The sequence below is a fragment of the Nesoenas mayeri genome, assembly GCF_963082525.1.
Source record: "Nesoenas mayeri genome assembly, chromosome: W".
In the NCBI taxonomy this organism is placed as follows: Eukaryota; Metazoa; Chordata; class Aves; order Columbiformes; family Columbidae; genus Nesoenas; species Nesoenas mayeri.
The window spans coordinates 7125587-7143947 of NC_137553.1; the positions used below are offsets into that span (position 1 = coordinate 7125587).

Below are 18361 nucleotides of genomic sequence, written 5' to 3' on the forward strand. Positions count from 1 at the left end.
ATAATATCACCCTTTTGGATCTCCTGCTGATTGTTCAAATTGCCATTCTCCACAGAAGGTACACCACACCTGTTTGCTAATAGACTTCTAGACCACCAGGTCTGTGAGCATCTATAACACTGAATTAGGATCCATGGTTTACATCTGAAACAGTCCTCACAACTTATCTCCCTCCTGTCCATCTGCGTCCGTTGAATCTTTGTTGAATCCACTTCAATCCTTGGCCTGTAATGACACAAACATAACCTTTTCTCCAGGTTATCAATTGATGTGACTAGTGATTTGACCATAACTAATGTAGGTTCTTTCTGATTTAGCATGGTTTTGGGTCATACTTGCAAAGTATTTCATCACATACAATGCTTTTGACAATTGGTTTTGTGGTATTTCCCCTACTTCCCCCCTTTTCTTTTAAAAGAAACAAACAAACAAACAAAAAAAAGTTCAGAACCAGATATGTGCGTTGGATCTTGACTACGTACTCAAAATCACAAATCAAATTTAGAGGTTCCTTCTTATAAAGCTCTAAGTAATTTAAAGCTGTGCCAAGTTCTGCTATTTGGGTTGAACCTTCAGTAATTTTTACAGAATGACGCCAATTGTTATCTTCACACCAAACCACTACAGCTTTATGAGACTTCCCAGAACCATCAACAAAAACTTTGCAAGTATGTAGGATCAGACCAAATACAAGTATGGCCTATGACCTGATGTTAAAGACGTGCAGGTTCTGCAGCAATGTATATTTAGGCATGCCAAAAGCTGTGCTGTTAAGAAAACCAGCTAGTGCAATTTATAAAGACATAGATTACAAATAAAAAAAAAAATCAGAATTAAATTTCACAAATGGTACATATATGACAAAAGGATCATGGCCTATTAAGACTTAAATTCATTCCCTGCATTTTCTTGATCAGAGTGACAATTGGTATATAACAGTCGGTATATCAGTTTGCTAGCAATCTCATCATACTGTCCCACAATAGCCACAGGTTGTTTCTATGTTGTAGCTATAAAAAGAAAAATCTGCAAGTCCAATCGAATGCAGTCAGCCTGTAAGGTTGTCATAAATTTATTCCTCAAAGTTTCTGACTCCATTTTGGCTGTCATATTTATTGGATATTGTTTTCCCTTACCAGATCGAAGTCCTGTTTCAGATCTATCAGTGTAGTGTTTGCTTTATCGAAACATTGGCTGTTAATACTAGTGGAAATACAGCATTTGAAATTTCCTTGGAGATTTCTCACTTGCAGCAAGCAGATCTGCGCCATCCAAGCAGCTTCTTGTAGGCTATGCAACTAAACAGAATTCTCAGAAAACGTTATTTGAGCTTACAATTTACTTAACAAATCCTGACTCAAGAGAGGTATAGGACTTTTGGGCAAATACAAGAATTCATGTATTAAAACTTTGTTCCAAATTTGGCATTCCATTGGTCTCAAAAAATGGCCTTTCTTTCATTCTCTCCCATGACCTCAAAAACTAGCATGGTGAATTTACTAAGAAGTCTCTTACAACTAATTACCACAGAATAAGTCTATCAACAAATTTTTGGTTTAATTTTCCAGTTTCATTAGAACTATGGGTCTGCTAAGGATGCCTTTAAACTTCACCGTCGGACTGCAGTGGGGGGGAGAGAGAACCCCCCTTTCACTGCTTTAAAAGCGGGCAGCCAGGTTTTTCCTTTTTTTTTTTTTTTTTTTTTTTTGTTTGTTGTTGTTTTTTTTTTCTTCTTGCTGCAGTTTAGATATAACCACGGTCACGCAGCTGGCATAATGGCTGGTACGAAGTAGGAGGCTCTGGGAAACTTCTCAGTTACAGTGAGCTGCACACAGACCTGGGATATTTTGCTCTGTTGTTTTCCCATTTCATTCCAACCAGAATACAATTTATATGCAATTTCAAGTAGCTCAGCAATAGTTACATTCCTTAGCTCCATTTACCTTTTACAATTTAGAGATGTCAAAAAACAGTATAAACCAGTATAATAAACATAAATCCATTATTCTATTTTCCTCGATCCAAATCAGTTAATATTCTAGCAACTTTTAAATACAACCTCTTCCAAATTCACATCTATCATAGCATTTTAACAATTTAAATGCTTTTCTAACAATATAAGCAATTACTCTAATGTGTAAGGATGCATCCTAAGGGGGGGCAAGATGGAATTTTAGCAGTGGAACCAGTTCCCATTTATCTCCCCAAACAAGATTCTTTTGGTACCAAATATGAATATGCAAACTAAAATACTGAGCTCAGATGTGAAAACCAAATATCCAGTTCAAATATGCAGATGGATCACAGTTACACTAATTTAAGACAATATCTCAATTTTTGCATTGCACCTCTGGGCCGCTCACTGCTCAGCCCAGTGGAGGTACCTCTGGGTCTCCCTGACAAAGTAGGTCAGTGCGCGCTGGAGCCACATCGGCACCCGCCCCCCCGCCGCCGCAGCGAGCCGGACTAGGCAAGGCCGTTTTGTTTTGTTTTGGTTTTTTTTTTTTTTTTTTAGTGTCTCATCTGGTGCACTACAGCTGTTATTCCATAAACAGGATTCTTTACATGGTGTGCATATGGAAAAGCCAAATCCAGCACACCGAGATGAGACACAGCCTGTCACAGAGTTGCGCAAGTCTGAATGCTGGAATAAAGGTAGCATGCTGGAGAGAAAAATAACAGCTACTACACACAAAATTTTACCATCACATTCACGCAGTAAAGAACTAAATTACTCATGATCTTCTGTATTATCACAAAATGCACATTTTGAGTCAACGGATTCTCATGATTTAACAGACTGTGAACTTATCATACCATATAGCACAGACCTACCAAAATTGCAACATGCTTAAACAGATACCCACAAAGAAAACAGGTTGATAAAGAAAGCATCTTGCAGACTTTAACAAGTTTTCTGACCTGTGTGTTATCAGTTAACTCTCTCAGTCTGTTGAAGTTCAAATCGCCCCGCCTGTAAAACTGTCTGAAATGATTTAATGATTTCTTGTAGAGATTTATTTTGTCCTGCTCTTCTCACCTTAAAAACAACATTAATCGCAACAAAATTCTATTCTCCGGACATTTTTCCCAATCATTTAACTTAAACAGGAGCCAACACTGATTTCAATATTTAACAAGATATTCCTTCCTTATAATTCTGAGTGCTTTCCTAAGTTTTAAAACACCTCCCAATAGTGATTTTTTAGGAACACAACTGAAAACAATTATTCCTGACCCCATCTTGCAAGTAAAAAGCTTGAGGAGAGGGAGGGAGGGAGGGAGGGGGAGGAGGGGAGGAAGGCACAGGACTGCTTGCAGCATGAAGGTTTTACGGCGCACTTAAAAACAACTAGTAAAACAATTAACTCACATTCCTGACAATCTGCTTGATTTTCAGAGAGGCAATAAACAGGAGCACATAATATGTACTGTAAAACTTGCAAATAACATGTTGATAGCAAACATTAGCATTCTCTACTGCTTATCTCAACGCTAGTGCTTCCTTAGCTTCTAAGTTTTCGACCTGCTTACTGATGGCCTCCTGAAGGTGGTCAATAAATTGCATGTAATTCTCATTGGGACCCTGATTAATAGTTGCAAATGATGTGGCTGCTTTGTTGGTTTCAGGCACCTCTCTCATAGCTTGATATGCAAGATCTGTTGACTGCCTCAGGATTTCAGAAACTTATCGTGCCTTGTAGTTGTGGTGTGTCAATTAGTGTCTCTTCCAGGAGTTGTGGGATACCTGCCCCTTTCAACGAATCCCCATTGTTCTGTCCTAAATGATCTATAGCTGTTACATTGGATAGATCTAAATTTGCTTGAGTTTTTCATGGTTCTTATCTGATCTCGGGGCAACTCGTACACATACTTAACTTTTCAAGAAAAAAGCCTCAAACTCTCATCCCCTTCCGAGTCATCAGATAACACAGACTTGAAGGGTGCTGGAGAATCATTAGTAACAGGGGGGTTCGGAACAGTGCACATTCTCGCCAATACTTTCTAGCATCATAATTATTCGTATAACCTGAGTCCCCAAGCGCATCCCCTTTCCCGTCACGATCAGCATGACCGCATTGCTGACTGTTGGATTCACTCGCTAATAGCTGATCTGATCTTTCACACAGTTCTTTTGCCCAGTTCTTATTCAGCGACTCCTTCTGCTCTTTTGTAGGAGTTAGAGTGGTAGAAGGCGGTAAAGGCGGACACGAATCAGTAAAAGGACTGATATTACACTTATTTACGACTTTAGCATTCTCAGCTTTCAACGGTTCTTTTGACAAGTTATCTGACTCCAGTTCTTTGGACTGCTTGGTCTCTTTAGGGTCGTGTGATGGTATAGGAGGCCATCTACTGAGTGATTTTCCTCCCCCCGCCCCAGACTGCTGTATTATCGGCGGTGCCGACAGCACAATAGGGGTTGGGGCAGGAAGGGAATCAAAGACACGAACTGGGTAAGCTTCACAGTTATTTTTAGAGTTCTTATCAGGCTGCAACGCTGTAAAAATTCCAGTAACTGCAGCCTGTTCAGCCTTAAGTTCTTTTAAGGTGGTAATTATAAGCTTCCATGTAGTTGCTAGTGATTTAGCTTTTTTATCTCCGTCGCTAATCTTATCCCATAATATCTGCCCTATATCGCCCTAAAGTTCGATTTTTAAAGCTTTTTCAGCTTCTGTCGAGTAGCCGTTAGTTCTACACCAAACCAACAGTCTACAGATGTTACTTTCTTCATATTTAAGTCCTCTCATAGAGAGAATATGCAGGAGGAGTTTAACTATAGCTTCTTCCTCAGAGGATATATTTTGTCCCATAACTTCACTTTTCCCTCCTCCTGCTCCCAGCCGCTCACCTTTTCCGGTGATTTCTTCAACAAAATTAATGTAGAACGTCCGTACGCCTCCGCCCGGTTCTCAGTCCAGCTGATCCGCCTCCGGCTGGGCCTCTCCAGGCTTTTCCCCAACCTCAGTGGTATGCCGTTCAGAGTATCACGTCGGGGTCACCATTTGTTGGAGCGATAAAGGACTCAGCAAACAATTCGATTCAATGTGAATCATGCTAAAGCCATTTATTACAGAAACAAGCCTCCTTATATATGCAACTATATTCTAATCATGCATCCACGCTCCAAGCATGGATTTGCTAAATGAGTATCATGGGCTGTCCATGTGCTGGAGTCTCACTGATGATACGTCCGATGATTCATGCCACTCCAGGACCCCGGTGATTGAGGAATGCCCCTCTTTCTCACAGCAGATTCTGTTCTCAGCTTCTCAAAGAGGTCTTGAGATTCCTTTGAGCCTGACTAATTCAGCAACAAATCTTTATCTATCAAGACCCCTCCACATTGACCTGCCTTCTTCAGTCAGGCAGGGGAAGGATACAGGAATTCCTTGATCTTCGTTTCTTGTTGGTGGTCTTACCTGTCCCTGGGAGGCCAGAGCTTGATCCCATCAGTTGATTTCCTTTTGCAGCTCCCTGATACTTTTCAACCTTTCCACCTTCTCTCTCAGTTCTACTATCAGGCTGAGCAGTTCATCCATCTCACACAACTGTTTTCTTTATTGCCACTCCATACCAGTGAGAGGTTCTGGCATGCTCTGCAGCCTGAGGTCTGGGTGGCTGCATGTTCTCATGGCAGGTCTTTCTGAGTTGCTGCTTCCTTCCTGTTGAGTACAGAGTACTTATCTTTGCCCGGAGTGGATACCATAATTGGCTCCTTCTGTGAGGGCGATGACAACCAAGTGAGATAAATCATTTGAGCTTGACGAGCTTCCTTGCCCTGCCTGCATGAACTGCTGTGTGAACTGCTTCATCCCTGTTTGCTGCGCTCCTGGTCACTTGTGCTCCCTAGGAAGGCGTTTAAATGTCCCCCAGTTGTTCCTGGCAATGCCCCTTCCAGGTCAGCCTCTCTCATGAGATCAGCTGCTTTCATGGTGATTCTCTCAGCATGACTGTGGCTCTGCAATCTCCTCCTTGTCTTTTCAATCCATGCCCAGCCTCAGCTCTTACTGTAGCCCCTGCTGTGCACGTTGATGTCATGGTCCATTCAGTGATGGACTCGTGATGGTTCATTTACCTTGATCTCGAAGCGCAAAATTAAGACAACCAAAATGCCAAGGGGTTATTATTCAATCAAACAGTGTTACTTTATTATTTTGCCCGTAAAGCGGCACGCGATAGCGAGAGAGAGTAAGAAAAAGGAAAAGGGAAAAGAAACGGGGAAAGAAAAAAGGAAAATAAAGTGGGAATGAGGATTGCTTTACCACCAGATGAGTTCCAGAGGCGTCCCTCTGGTCTCTGGTCCCATGGAGTCCTGCCGGTCCTCCGTTGGGGGTCGGGATCCTCTGGTGGGGAGATCTCAACAGTATCCATTCGGGAGTCATCTCTTATGCTTCTTCACCCCCCTCGCTCCCACTGTTTGAGGCCAGTCTCCACCTTGATTTCGCAACCCAGGCTTAAACTGCGCAGGCTCGAAAGATCCATACTTTCTTTTGCCAGCACTTACATGGCCAGCATTCAGGGGTCTTTCTCTGGTCCATTGGGTGACCTCAGGACCTTTGGTGAGCTTCTGGGCATGCTCCTTTTCCTTGGCCATTGTTTGAGGGAGCAGGTGTGGGACAGGTGTGACTGAGGCTGCAGGTGAGAACACATCTTCTGGACAGTAGCTATTGTCCCTAGGTCAAATAGATCCTCATAACAATCCCTTTCAGGAGGCAGGGACTGGTTTGGACGAAGCAGCAGGTGAAGTCCATACAGCAGCCATTGTAAGCAGCAGCCCCCCCGTATCGGAGAAACCAGTGCAACACAATGCTTCTCCTCAGGCCTCTCTCCAAGTCATTGTCCATGCGTTCTTTCTGTCAGGGCCTCAGTTCTCTCAGTTCCTGATGGCGATGGTCAGGCAAATCTTCAGACCGACTCTTACAGTCGGTTCACCACATTTGAATCTCTTGCGGTTGCTTTGTAGCTGCTGCTCTGTTCATCACTTGCCACTGACTGTACTTTAAGCCCTTTTTTTTTTTTTCCCCTCTCCATTCTAGTGAGATTTTTCTGTTTAACATGTATGGATAAAACAGTTTGTCAGGGATAGTTCATCGATAACGTCTGGGGAAGTTACTCTTAGTTCTTAATTTTTTTTAGAACTAGGTGTATATTCTGTCCTGCAAGGAGAACTATTGGCAGACCTTATTATAAACAAACTTGAAAGAGAATTTGCATGCTTTTTGGTTTGTTTTTTGTTACTTTGTGGTCTTGAGCATTAGTATTACACAGTGACTGATGATAATGCCCGATGTCACAGAATCACAGAATCACAGAATCGACTGGGTTGGAGAAGACCTCAGAGATCAACGAGTCCAACCCTTGGTCCAACTCTAGTCTGTTTACTAGATCACGGCACTAAGTGCCATGTCCAATCTCAGTATGTCGTGCTATCAGCTCTTCCACAATCATCTCCTTTCATATTTTGGGTAAATGTATTCTGGGAAACAGCTGAAATTATATAGAATTGTTTTTCTGCTTTGCGTCAGTCTTTAATAGTAAGACCAGTTGCGCTCCAGGTACCCAGCCCCCTGAGCTGGAAGAAAGATGGGAAGCAGAATGAAGCCCCAATAATCCAAGGGGAAATGGTTAACGACCTGTGACATCACTTAGACACACACAAGTCTTTGGGGTCAGATGGGATCCACCCAAGGGTTCTCGCAGAGGTGCTCACCAAGCCACTTTCAATTATTTATAAGCAGTCCTAGTTAACCAGGGAGGTTCCAGTTGCCTGGAAGTTGGCAAATGTGATGCCTATTTACAAGAAGGGCCAGAAGGAGGATCTGGGGAACTACAGGCCTGTCAGTCTGACCTTGGTGCTTGGGAAGATTATGGAGCAGATCATCTTTAGTGTCATCACATGGCATGTACAGGACAATTAGGTGATCGGGCTCAGTCAGCATGGGTTTATGAAAGGCAGGTCCTGCTTGACTAACCTGATATCCTTCTATGACAAGATGACCCACTTAGAGGATGAGGGGAAGGCTGTGGATGTTGCCTACCTAGACTTCAGTAAAGCCTTTGATACTGTTTCCCTCAGCATTCTCCTGGAGAAACTGTTTGTTCATGGCTTGGATGGGCATACTCTTTGCTGGGTAAAAAACTGGCTGGTAGACCAGGCCCAAAGAGTTGTGGTAAATAGAGTTAAATCCATTTGGTGGCTGGTCACAAGTGGTGTTCCCCAGGGCTTAGTATTTGGGCTGGTTCTGTTTAATATCTTCATCAGTTATCTGGATGAGGGGATCGAGGAAGTTTGCAGATGACACAAAGTTGAGTAGGAGTGTTGATCTGGAGGGTAAGAAGTCTCTACGGAGAGTGGGCTGAGGGCAACTGTATGAGGTTCAACAAGGGTCCTGCACTTGTCACAACAACCCATATGCAATGCTATATGTTTGGGGAAGAGTAACTGGAAAGCTGCTGGATGGAAAAGGACCTAGGGGCATTGGTGACAGCCAGCAGTGTTCCCAGATGGCTAAAAAGACCAATAGCATCCTGGCTTGTACCAGAACTAGCATGGCCAGCAGGACTAGGGAAGTGATCATCCCTCTCTAATCAGCACTGGTGAGGCTGCACCTCAAATCCTGTCTTTAGTTTTGGACCCCTCACTATAAGAAAGACATATTGAAGTGCTGGAGTGAGTTCAGAGAAGGGCAACTAAGCTGGTGAAGGGTCTGGAGCACAAGTCTTATGAGGAGCAGCTGAGGGAACTGGAGGTGTTTAGCCTGGAGAAAAGGAGGCTGAGGGGAGACATCACTCTCTACAACTACCTGAAAGGAAGTTGTAGCGAAGTAGATGTCAGTCTCTTTTCCCAAGTAACAAGTGATAGGACAAGAGGAAATGGTCTCAAGTTGTGCCAGGGGAGGTTTAGATTAGATATTAGGAAAAACATCTTCACTCGAAGGGTTGTCAGTCATTGGAACAGGCTGCTGTCCTGTCCCACCAGGTGGGATTAGGGATGAGTTAACTCTGAACACGCTACACATCCTGTCTCACCAGGTGAGATCAGATGTGAGTTAATTCTGGGTATTTCTGCACGATAATGCAAAGTGAATGACAGACAGTCACTTAAGAGGTCCAATTCAATTATGAATTTACTAAAAGCACTTGGTGGAATACAAATTACAGCTATTAGTGGCTTGTCAAAATTATTATATCACAAAACTCAGCAAGGCTTTAGCAGCAGAACTTAAAATGATATTACCTTTATATGGTCAAAAAGAAGGAAAAGAGAGAGAGTGAAGGAAAACTAAGATATCAGAGAGAGAGGGGGAGAGTAAGATATCACCGCTCCACAGGTCCATTGGTCCCGTGACATCCTCTGGAGGGAGGTGGACACGTTAAAGATTTTGGTACACGCCACCACCTCATGTCACATGTGAGGTTGTTTTATAACCTAGTTAAAGTTCACAGTACTGACCAGAAGTGAGTTGCTTGGCCCATCAGGGGTAGCTGTTGGTTCATGGTTTCTTCTAGTAATTGGTTGTCTGAAAGGTGGTTCATCTCTGTCATCCCAATTAGGCCATGAGGCCTTCACAGTGACACTGTTAATTGCCTCCATCTTAAAAATCTATGTTTCATTTCACAGAACCATGGGAAAGAAAAGTATCAAAAGTATCAAAAACTAGATGTTTAAGGCATAACATCATCCTTTGTTTTAATTGGGATGGGGGGAGTGCTTCAAGGTTGTCACAGCTGCCTAGGGAAGTGGTTAAGTCACCACTCCTGGAAGTTTTCAAAAGACATCTTACCATGGTTCTTAGGAATGTGGCTTAGTAGTGGACTTGGCAGTGCTAGGTTAACAGTTGGACTCAATTATCTTAAAGGTCTTTTTCCAACCAAAACGATTCTGTGATTCTATATGCTCAGAATATTTTAAAACTGCCATCTTTTTCAACTGCCTTTTCTTCAGATTCATGTGAAGACTCCCAAGTGCAAAAGCATTCCTGGTGATTTTGTTACATAATGTATGCCAAACTGAGTGATGATGTTAGTACACTAATGCTTCAGCTTTTAGACTTTGAACCTTGCAGAACATGAGAGATTAGTGTTTATCTAGCTTTCCACTGAATGGTACCGAATGGTGTAGTATTTCAAGCAGAAGGAACCTGGTTGTAGTTTACCTTGAAATATCAAGTAATTCTGTATTTTACAAAATTAATTTAATTTAATTAATTTAATTTTACATTTTGGTACAGCGTAAGAAGGAAAAGCTTTTTTGGATAAAACTGATGATCAAGGTATTCTAAGCCCTCTCATTAACTTTGGCTCTTTGTAAAACATTTTCTAAAAGATCTTTTGATTTTTGTTACAATAATATTTGATTTACAGAAGTGATATAAACCCTGTTGCTTGTGAACCATATCTATATACAGAAAGGGGAGCATATGATAAGGATCAGGGGTTGAGATGTTTAGAACACCAGTGTCCCACCAAGTCTGCTGACATTCTAGATCCTTATGCAAAACAAAAGTAGTGAGTGCACTTTAGTTGATTCATCTTTACATAAAGAACTTGAGCCCTAAGTAGAAATGAAGGTGTTTTTTTCTTACGTATTTTGTTTTGGTTTTGGTCAGTCACTGTAAAGCTAGGTTTTAGGGCTATGTCTGTACTAGAGAATGTGTTGGCTTTTTATGGTTAAAAATTGACTGTTACAGTTAGATTCCATACACTTCTCATACCCTGTCATATTGTCACAGAGGCACCCCAAAGTCAGCTTTAGGCAGACAACAAGTTCCAAAACAGACTTTATTCTAGCCGGAAAAGTGCAGCCTGTTATAAATGAAGACAAGTCTTTGAGCCAATTAATTAATTTTATTGAGCAAGCGAATTTAAAGCAAGCAGTAATTAGGCAAAACAGCGCTGGGTGACCAGGGGAAGCTCAGTTCCACCACGGCACAAAACTCAACTTTTCGTATGTGCTTATATATGTTATACACTTGTTCACGCGCTGGGACACCCTGACGAGTTAGCTCCTGGTTGGCTAGTCGACAGTGAAAGATGTTGCTGGGTGTCGCTTGGTGTTTCTGCCTCTGGAGTTCTGTTATCTGTTACACCATCTGGGAGCTCTGTTATCTGTTACACCATCCGGCCACTCTGTTATCTGTTGCACCATCCGGCCATTGGCTTGGTTGGGGTCCGGCATCCGGCTGTTGGCTTGGTTGGGGCCCGGCATCCGGCCATTGGCTTAACTACTATTTTTTACAAAATATAATGAAACTTGCACAAACGCAATTACTTCTTACAACGATATGCATAATATGATTGAACCCTACTCGATTTGTTCAACAACCTTGACCATTATTTATTACAATTCCCCCCTTTCCTTTCGAGCATCTATTTGTTGATCAAATCGAGTTACCGCTTCTTGGGCTAGTAAGATCATTTCAGCTTCTTCATCAGTACCATATCTTTGTAGCAGCATAAGGTGTACCTGCTCTACACGGCTTTTAACTAGTCCTATAAGTCGATTTAGGATACATTACATCTTCTTGATGATATAATATCCTTGGAATAATGGTAACTGACATGCAATACTCTCGGGAACTGTTAAACACCTTTAAAGACATACATGGAGTAAGTCCCGTCCTGGAACATATCCATTTTGTTCCATTCGGGGGAATAATATATCTTGTGGTTTCATTAAGGCTCGGTATGATCTTACCACAAAGTGACCTCTTGGAATTTGGTACTTTACCTATACAAGTCCCTATCCCAGTTACATGTTGCATAGTTATCCCTCTTTACTGCTTTTCCCAAAGACACTGAATAGGCGCAGACTCCTTACTTGTGGTATACAGACGATTATCCCCTATAGCTTCATAAAAAGGTGGATTAACGTTATAACACAACCAGCAACCAGTGGTTAGGTTGGGTTGAGTATAGTTTAGGGTTTGATAAGTAGCCCGGATAATTTCCCACAGAGGATTCAAAGATTCTGAGGCTTCAGTATTCAGAGATTTCAAGGCTTCAGTGACAGTTTCCTCTCTTACTATTATAATCTCTTTTTCTACTGTCTTTGTTTCCCTACCTAGAGGGGGAGGGGATTTTGCTACTGGATTGGGACCTATTGCTCGAAAGGTCGGTTTAACTTCTTCCTTCTTTATGATAAACATGCCTCCTCTGTCATTACCCGGCTGATAATACCGCATTCCCCAGGTTTTTCCAACAAGCCATCCATTATGTTCAGGATTTGTTATGTTCATGACTATGTATTTACAGTTGCCACCGGGTTCTAGTTTCCCACGGCGAGCCAATTGCATCCCGCCCCCGAGTCACTTAGAGGAAATGCATCCTGGAGGTCCCCATTCAACCTTTAAAAACTTATCCACATTGGCTTGAGGAATCTGCCAATTTGAGGCAATTGTTTCACACCCCCAGTAAGCGCAATAATAGTGTCCTGGGGTATTAAAAAAAAATGAGGGCCCTGTGCTAGGGCACATATAAAACCCCATTTCGTTAAGGCATGGCTTAACCTGAACTAATTGGCATAAGGTTGGAGTAAAAGAGGGTGACCCTGATGTGGTTTGTTGTTGTATTATCGTTTGGTCCTCCCATCGATAGAGGGTCCATTTAAAAGGTTGATGGGAACTCCCTTGGTTTATTGCTATTATTACCGGTAAGGTAAGGAGGATTAGGGAGAGCGACCCAGCCCTTAGTTGGCTGAAAATCAGCCAGTGGAGGTTCATTTTGTTGAGGGTTGTTCTGCTTAATGGAGCTGCTTTATTTTAGAAGTTTTCGGAGGCACTTGCCAATCCCCACAAGGATACCCCTCTGCCTTGCCCTGGGCCTACTCTGTTGCTTCAGAGTAGCCGGGTAAGTTATCTTCTCGGCAGCAGTTGTAGTCTTCAGGGAACTGCCTCCTGAATTCTCTTCTTGTTCTGTCACAACCCACTTTCTAATACTCAACCCAATAGGGCTATTTTCGAATACAAGGTTTTGGCCACTGTCCCGAATCCTCACAGGGTTTGGAACACTTCCTGTATCTTTTCTTACCAAAACGCTTCTTACAATTCCTCTTGGTTATTTCCCAAATGTCTGGACTTACAGTCCAAACAGAGGGTACCTGAATAGTTTTATTACACCCTGTATCCCTAAGTTCTTCCTCTAATTGTGCAACAGTTTTGTACCAATCTCTTCTACAGTATTCGTAACTAGGATCCGTGCTATGTTCTCGTCCAGTGATTATTAATATCCTAATGGTATCTAAGGTTTTTCCCCATCACTCATTACACCATCATTCAACATAAGGAAATTTTTTCCACTGCTGTATCCCGCACCCGTTACACACGCGACATACCCACGGATTGCATTGCTTACATACAGGACATGCGATGTGCGACTTCTATAATTCCTTACAATCGTCCATAAAAAGCCTGGTATCCAGGGCTATGCGTCACGTGTCTGTTTCCTCTTGAAGGTCAGCTTCAACTCATCCGGTTTCCCGGCGACTTCCCAGTCTGTGTGCAGAATAGGACCCTTTACTCGACTAGAGTCTGTCCAACCTCTTTCCGCGGTGCGGACTGCGGTATCTGTGGTGAGTAAAACAAGGAAAGGTCCCTCCCAGCGAGGGGTTAACGATGATTCCTTCCATGTTTTTATGAGTACTTGATCTCCTGGTTTAATACTATGTATTGCTATATCTAAAGGTGGTCTTTGAACCACCAGGCCTCGCTTTAACAGTTCTTGCCTCCTTTTCATGAGCTCTATAAGGTATTCTTGTAACATCTTTTCTTCCACTTTAGGGTGTTCTATTGGTTTCTCCAAATCATAGGGCACTCCATATAACATTTCAAAGGAGGAAAGTCCTGTATCAGCCCTCGGTTGTGTCCTTATGTTCAAGAGGGCTAAGGGGAGGCACTTCACCCAGCTCATTTTGGTCTCTATCCTCCAAAGTTTGCTTTATTAAGGTCTCATGTATTAATCCTTTACCTTGAGAATTCATTAGGCCCTTCTCTTCCCAAATTTTTCCGAACGTGTGAACTACCCCAAATGCATATTTAGAATCCGTAAATATTGTTCCTCTCTTATCTTTTAACAACTGTAATGCCCTCAATACTGCGAATAGTTCGCAGGCTTGTGCCGACCAACTTATGTTAAGGGGACCCGATTCTTTAATTGTCCAACTGTTCCCGTCTATTATAGCGTATCCTGACTTCCTTTTCCCGTACACTACCCGCGATGATCCATCTACAAACAATTTTTCTCCACATAACAACTCCTCTTCCTCTAAATACTCCCTTATCTTGGTTTGATATTCTATTACCCTGATACAATCATGGGAAGGAGATTCACTCGGTTCCCCATACAAAAATTGGGCTGGATTCTGTAAATTAGTGGTTTCAAGCTCTAACTTAGGAGAGTGCAATAGGATTCCTTCATATTTCAGTAACCTAGCATTCGTAATCCATTTGTCAGCTTTCTGCTGTAATACCCCTCGTATATTATGAGGTGTGTATACCTTTAATTCTCCTCCCATAGTTATTTTCCCGACCTCTTCGACTAAGAGAGCAGTAGCAACTATGGCCTGTAAACAGGTAGGCCAGCCGCGACTAACTGGATCTAATAATTTGGAATAATATCCTACGAGTTTCTTTTTACTTGCCAATCTTCCAATTTTTCTAACTTCTTTCTAATATCCGGCCATGACTTCGCCACAAACTGAGTTTTTAAAAGAGCTTGCCCAACCGGTGTCGTAGGGTCTATCCCAGAGTAAAGCTGCAAGCTCTTTCTTAATCTTTCTAACCATTCTGTGGGAGTCTCATCTTTCTTTTGTTGTTCATTAAAGGCTTTATTTATGTTCTGCCCTCAAGGGACCGATTCCTTAATCCCTTGTACGATTATAGTGCGGAGATCTCCCATATGGCCCCTGTGTTCCGGGTTTTGATTATCCCAATTAGGGCGCTGCTGGTTTCCCCAGACATACATACAATAATATACCATTTTCTCTTTACTCTTGTTTCTCGTGCAAAATGCACCTTCCCAATTTTTGAGCATAAAGCCCAATGGGGAATCTCGGGGAATATCCGGTGACCTCTCCTTGGGTCCCTTCCCCATGAGATCAGAGGGCTTGCTCTTCCTCTGTCCCATCTTCTGGAGTGCCTTCTTTCACACACACACACACACCCCTCGTTCGTGGCTCACGCCCTCGCGGGCAATGAGAACCGCACTACTAGAGAGTCCCGCCCTGCCTTACGGCAGGGTCCACACTCGCTTCGCTTCCTCCCCAAAAAGGGAAGGGGGGCGTCTCGTTCAATTTTTTTCAATCTCGTACTATTTTTTACAAAATATAATGAAACTTGCACAAACGCAATTACTTCTTACAACGATATGCATAATATGATTGAACCCTACTCGATTTGTTCAACAACCTTGACCATTATTTATTACACAGCCAATAAACCAACTAGAAACAGGATTTATACAATTAGCACTCCAACAACATAAAATACAGGTTCAGATATCAGTTGAGGATATTATTGGGGTACAACAACATAAGAATAATGAAGATCCACAGCGTGCATGCATACACTCACAAGAAACAAAACCAGAGCCCTCTGACTCCAGGGTACCCACAAGAAATAATCATTCGCCTGGGTTAGGCAAGGACTCACTCAAAGATATATCCAGTCAATAACCACTCACCCAAACAAGGAGGTAAGGCACTCTCAGTCCCGGGAAGTCTCCTTAGATGGCATCCCCGTCTAATGAGAGGGCTCCAGTTCACAGACCTGCTGCTCCAAGATCACTCCAAAAGGGGGGGGAGGATGGGGGCTTTGGCGGGAACCTCGTTTTATAGTCTAGTCAGATCTGGCTGTGGGCACTACAGCATAGTCCAGAAGCTTTGCAGCTACTCTGGGCACCTCCTCTGCTAACGACCCTGTCAATTGACTGAGGGTCCCACCCCTCCTGTCTCACCAGCTAGTGGAGGTGAAGTCACCCTGCCCCGGGGTAGGGGAGGATGCGACTATCAACACCTTGGTACCACCCTAGGTGTGTACCTGGGGACAGGCACAGTGGGGCACAAAAGGTGTTAAAAGAGCCATCAATTGTCCCATTGAAGGCTCCAGATCTCGGGGGATGTGCAACTGCCACACATACTCATGTCATAAGATTTTTGGAGGTATTCAAATTTTCAAATTTAGTGGAGGACTTTGTCCCATCCTGAGTGTTCTGCAGGAAGCCTTAGTTCTCATACTTTTTTTTTTTTTTTTTTTTTCTTTAAGGATGAGACAAGAAGATAAATTTAAAAAAAAAAAAAGAATGGATATTTTATTATTCCTGATTTTCCACTGTTAAAATACTCATCAGAACAGTTCTGTATTGGATGGTGGAGACAGTGAGACTAAAACTGGAGATTTTACTTGTTCTGCAGTAGCACAAGTTGAGAAAGAAGAGGCTTCAGCTTAATTGTTTGGAACTTGAACCAGTGGGAGAGAAGACCTTCAAAGGTTCAACTCCCTTTCCTTTTACTGGAGGTGTGAGTCTTTGACAATAAATTTTAGAGAACCAAAGTACTCAAGACAATTACCCAATCCAAACTTAACCTTGTTTGTAAATTATCATATGTCTGTAAACCCTCTTCTACATTGAAATGTAGTGGGGGGATGACATGCACATTTTCACTTTCAAAGTGTTAAAATGTTCGTTATAAAGATTGAAGCTTATTCTTTTGTTATGGCTGTGCATTTACATGGAGAGAAAATAAGGGAAATAAATAATCTTTAGCTCAGGTAGTTGTCACACTTTTGCAGAAATTTGTGATCAGTAGAAATGTTTCCATTTTCAAAACCTCCTTAAAGGTTAGGTTATGGATTGAATATTTTTTTCTCCTTTATTAACATACAAATTATGGATAGCAAAATAACAACTTGAAAATAGCTTGTTTTGCTTTGTTCAAACTAAATGAATGACAGAGTAAGGAAGATCTCTATTATGCTGTGTTTTTGAAGAGGAATAAAAGTTGACATGTATAGGGTTTAAACAAAAGTATTATTTAAAGCTTACACTTACCAACTTCAAATTAGCACTATTCTGACTAGATATAACAGAGAAGGATATTTTATCACAAGCAATTTTCAGTTTAAAAGAAAAGGTGGGTTTTTCTGTGGCAGAAGGAAAAACTTGTGATTGAGTAGAGAGTCTCTCATAGCGGTCTGCTTGGTTGAGAAAAATCCCGAATTACAAAGAAGAGAGACTGTGTAGTCTGATGGTTAGGATTTTAGCATATAGTTTCTTTGCCTAATTCAGAGCAAAGCTTTGTAGTTCTATGGCTGATGCAAAATAGGTGAAGTCAGCTTTTGAAGCTGGCCCAAGATGGGAGAACTGAAGGGTCAATTTATTCTGTAGCTCCATTATTCCAGAGTTGCTCTGTTTTAGTGCGAACTTTGCCTGCTGATGATGCTTCTTCAGGAAAAAAAAAATGACCTTGGCAAATAGCTTTCTCTTTTTGTTGTTGTGAAATGCAGTAATTGGTATTTAGCATATCTCTGATAGTGAACATTCAGTTTTAATCTCCCCACAGAAAATTGTGTGCCTCCCTTCCCTTCTTGTAGGCGGCTGCTCTTTTTCTAAGATGTCATACAGACTTGCTTATTGAGCCTCTCTGAAATTTATATACGTTTGGTTTGTCTTCCTGACTTAATGAGGATGTCATACACTTGCTGTAGCTCATTACCAAGGAAGCAATGCAGGAGTAGCAACAGCCTTGAGACACTGAGTACTTTACAACCTTTTATTTTTTCACTGTCATAACAACACATATTTTGATTCTGATGGCTTACGACCCCATTGTTAGGGAAGTTTATTTTCCCTTGTGCTGCTTTTTCCATGCGAGAGACGGAACCTGACACACCAGTGTGATGTTCACAGAGTTCACTTTATTGTGACAACCCCATCCCTCCGGGGGGATACCAAACAAGGTATCCAACCTAAAAAACCCAACATCTTCTGTTATATTAATGTTCTGCAAATCTTTTATCTTTTTATCTTTTAAGTTCAAACATCACATACAGTCAAACTCTTCATAACTGTGACCATGGCCAATAACAAAAAATTAATTGCTGCTCTGTTTTACAAAGTGGTATTCTCAACATTGGCTACATCCTTTGCTAAAAGCGATAACACCTCTGAGGTTAAGGGTTGTCATCATTGCAATCGGTTTCTTCTTTGTTAGCTAGCCAAGGTCTCACCCGCTTTGCTGGGATCCATGAATTTTTATGGTTACCTGTGGAAACACAAGCATATCCCCTTCCCCAGGTTATTAATGACATAGGACCTTCCCATTGTTGTGTTGTCAGATTAAACACACTAACCTTATGTACAT

General features: G+C 42.0%; 1 protein-coding gene across 14 annotated transcripts in view; it reads left to right on the forward strand.

Annotated features, from left to right (window-relative positions):
- Nucleotides 1-18361, forward strand: part of LOC308051380 (vasculin-like) — an 86570-nt gene that overhangs the window by 8466 nt on the left and 59743 nt on the right. For 4 of the 14 annotated variants that reach the window (XM_080361780.1, XM_080361790.1, XM_080361788.1 and 1 more), the window contains one exon: nt 13457-13573. The exons of the other annotated variants lie outside the window; for them this stretch is intronic. The gene's annotated coding sequence lies outside the window, so the exon portion shown is untranslated. The remainder of the gene's footprint in view (nt 1-13456; nt 13574-18361) is intronic. 14 annotated transcript variants of the gene reach the window in all.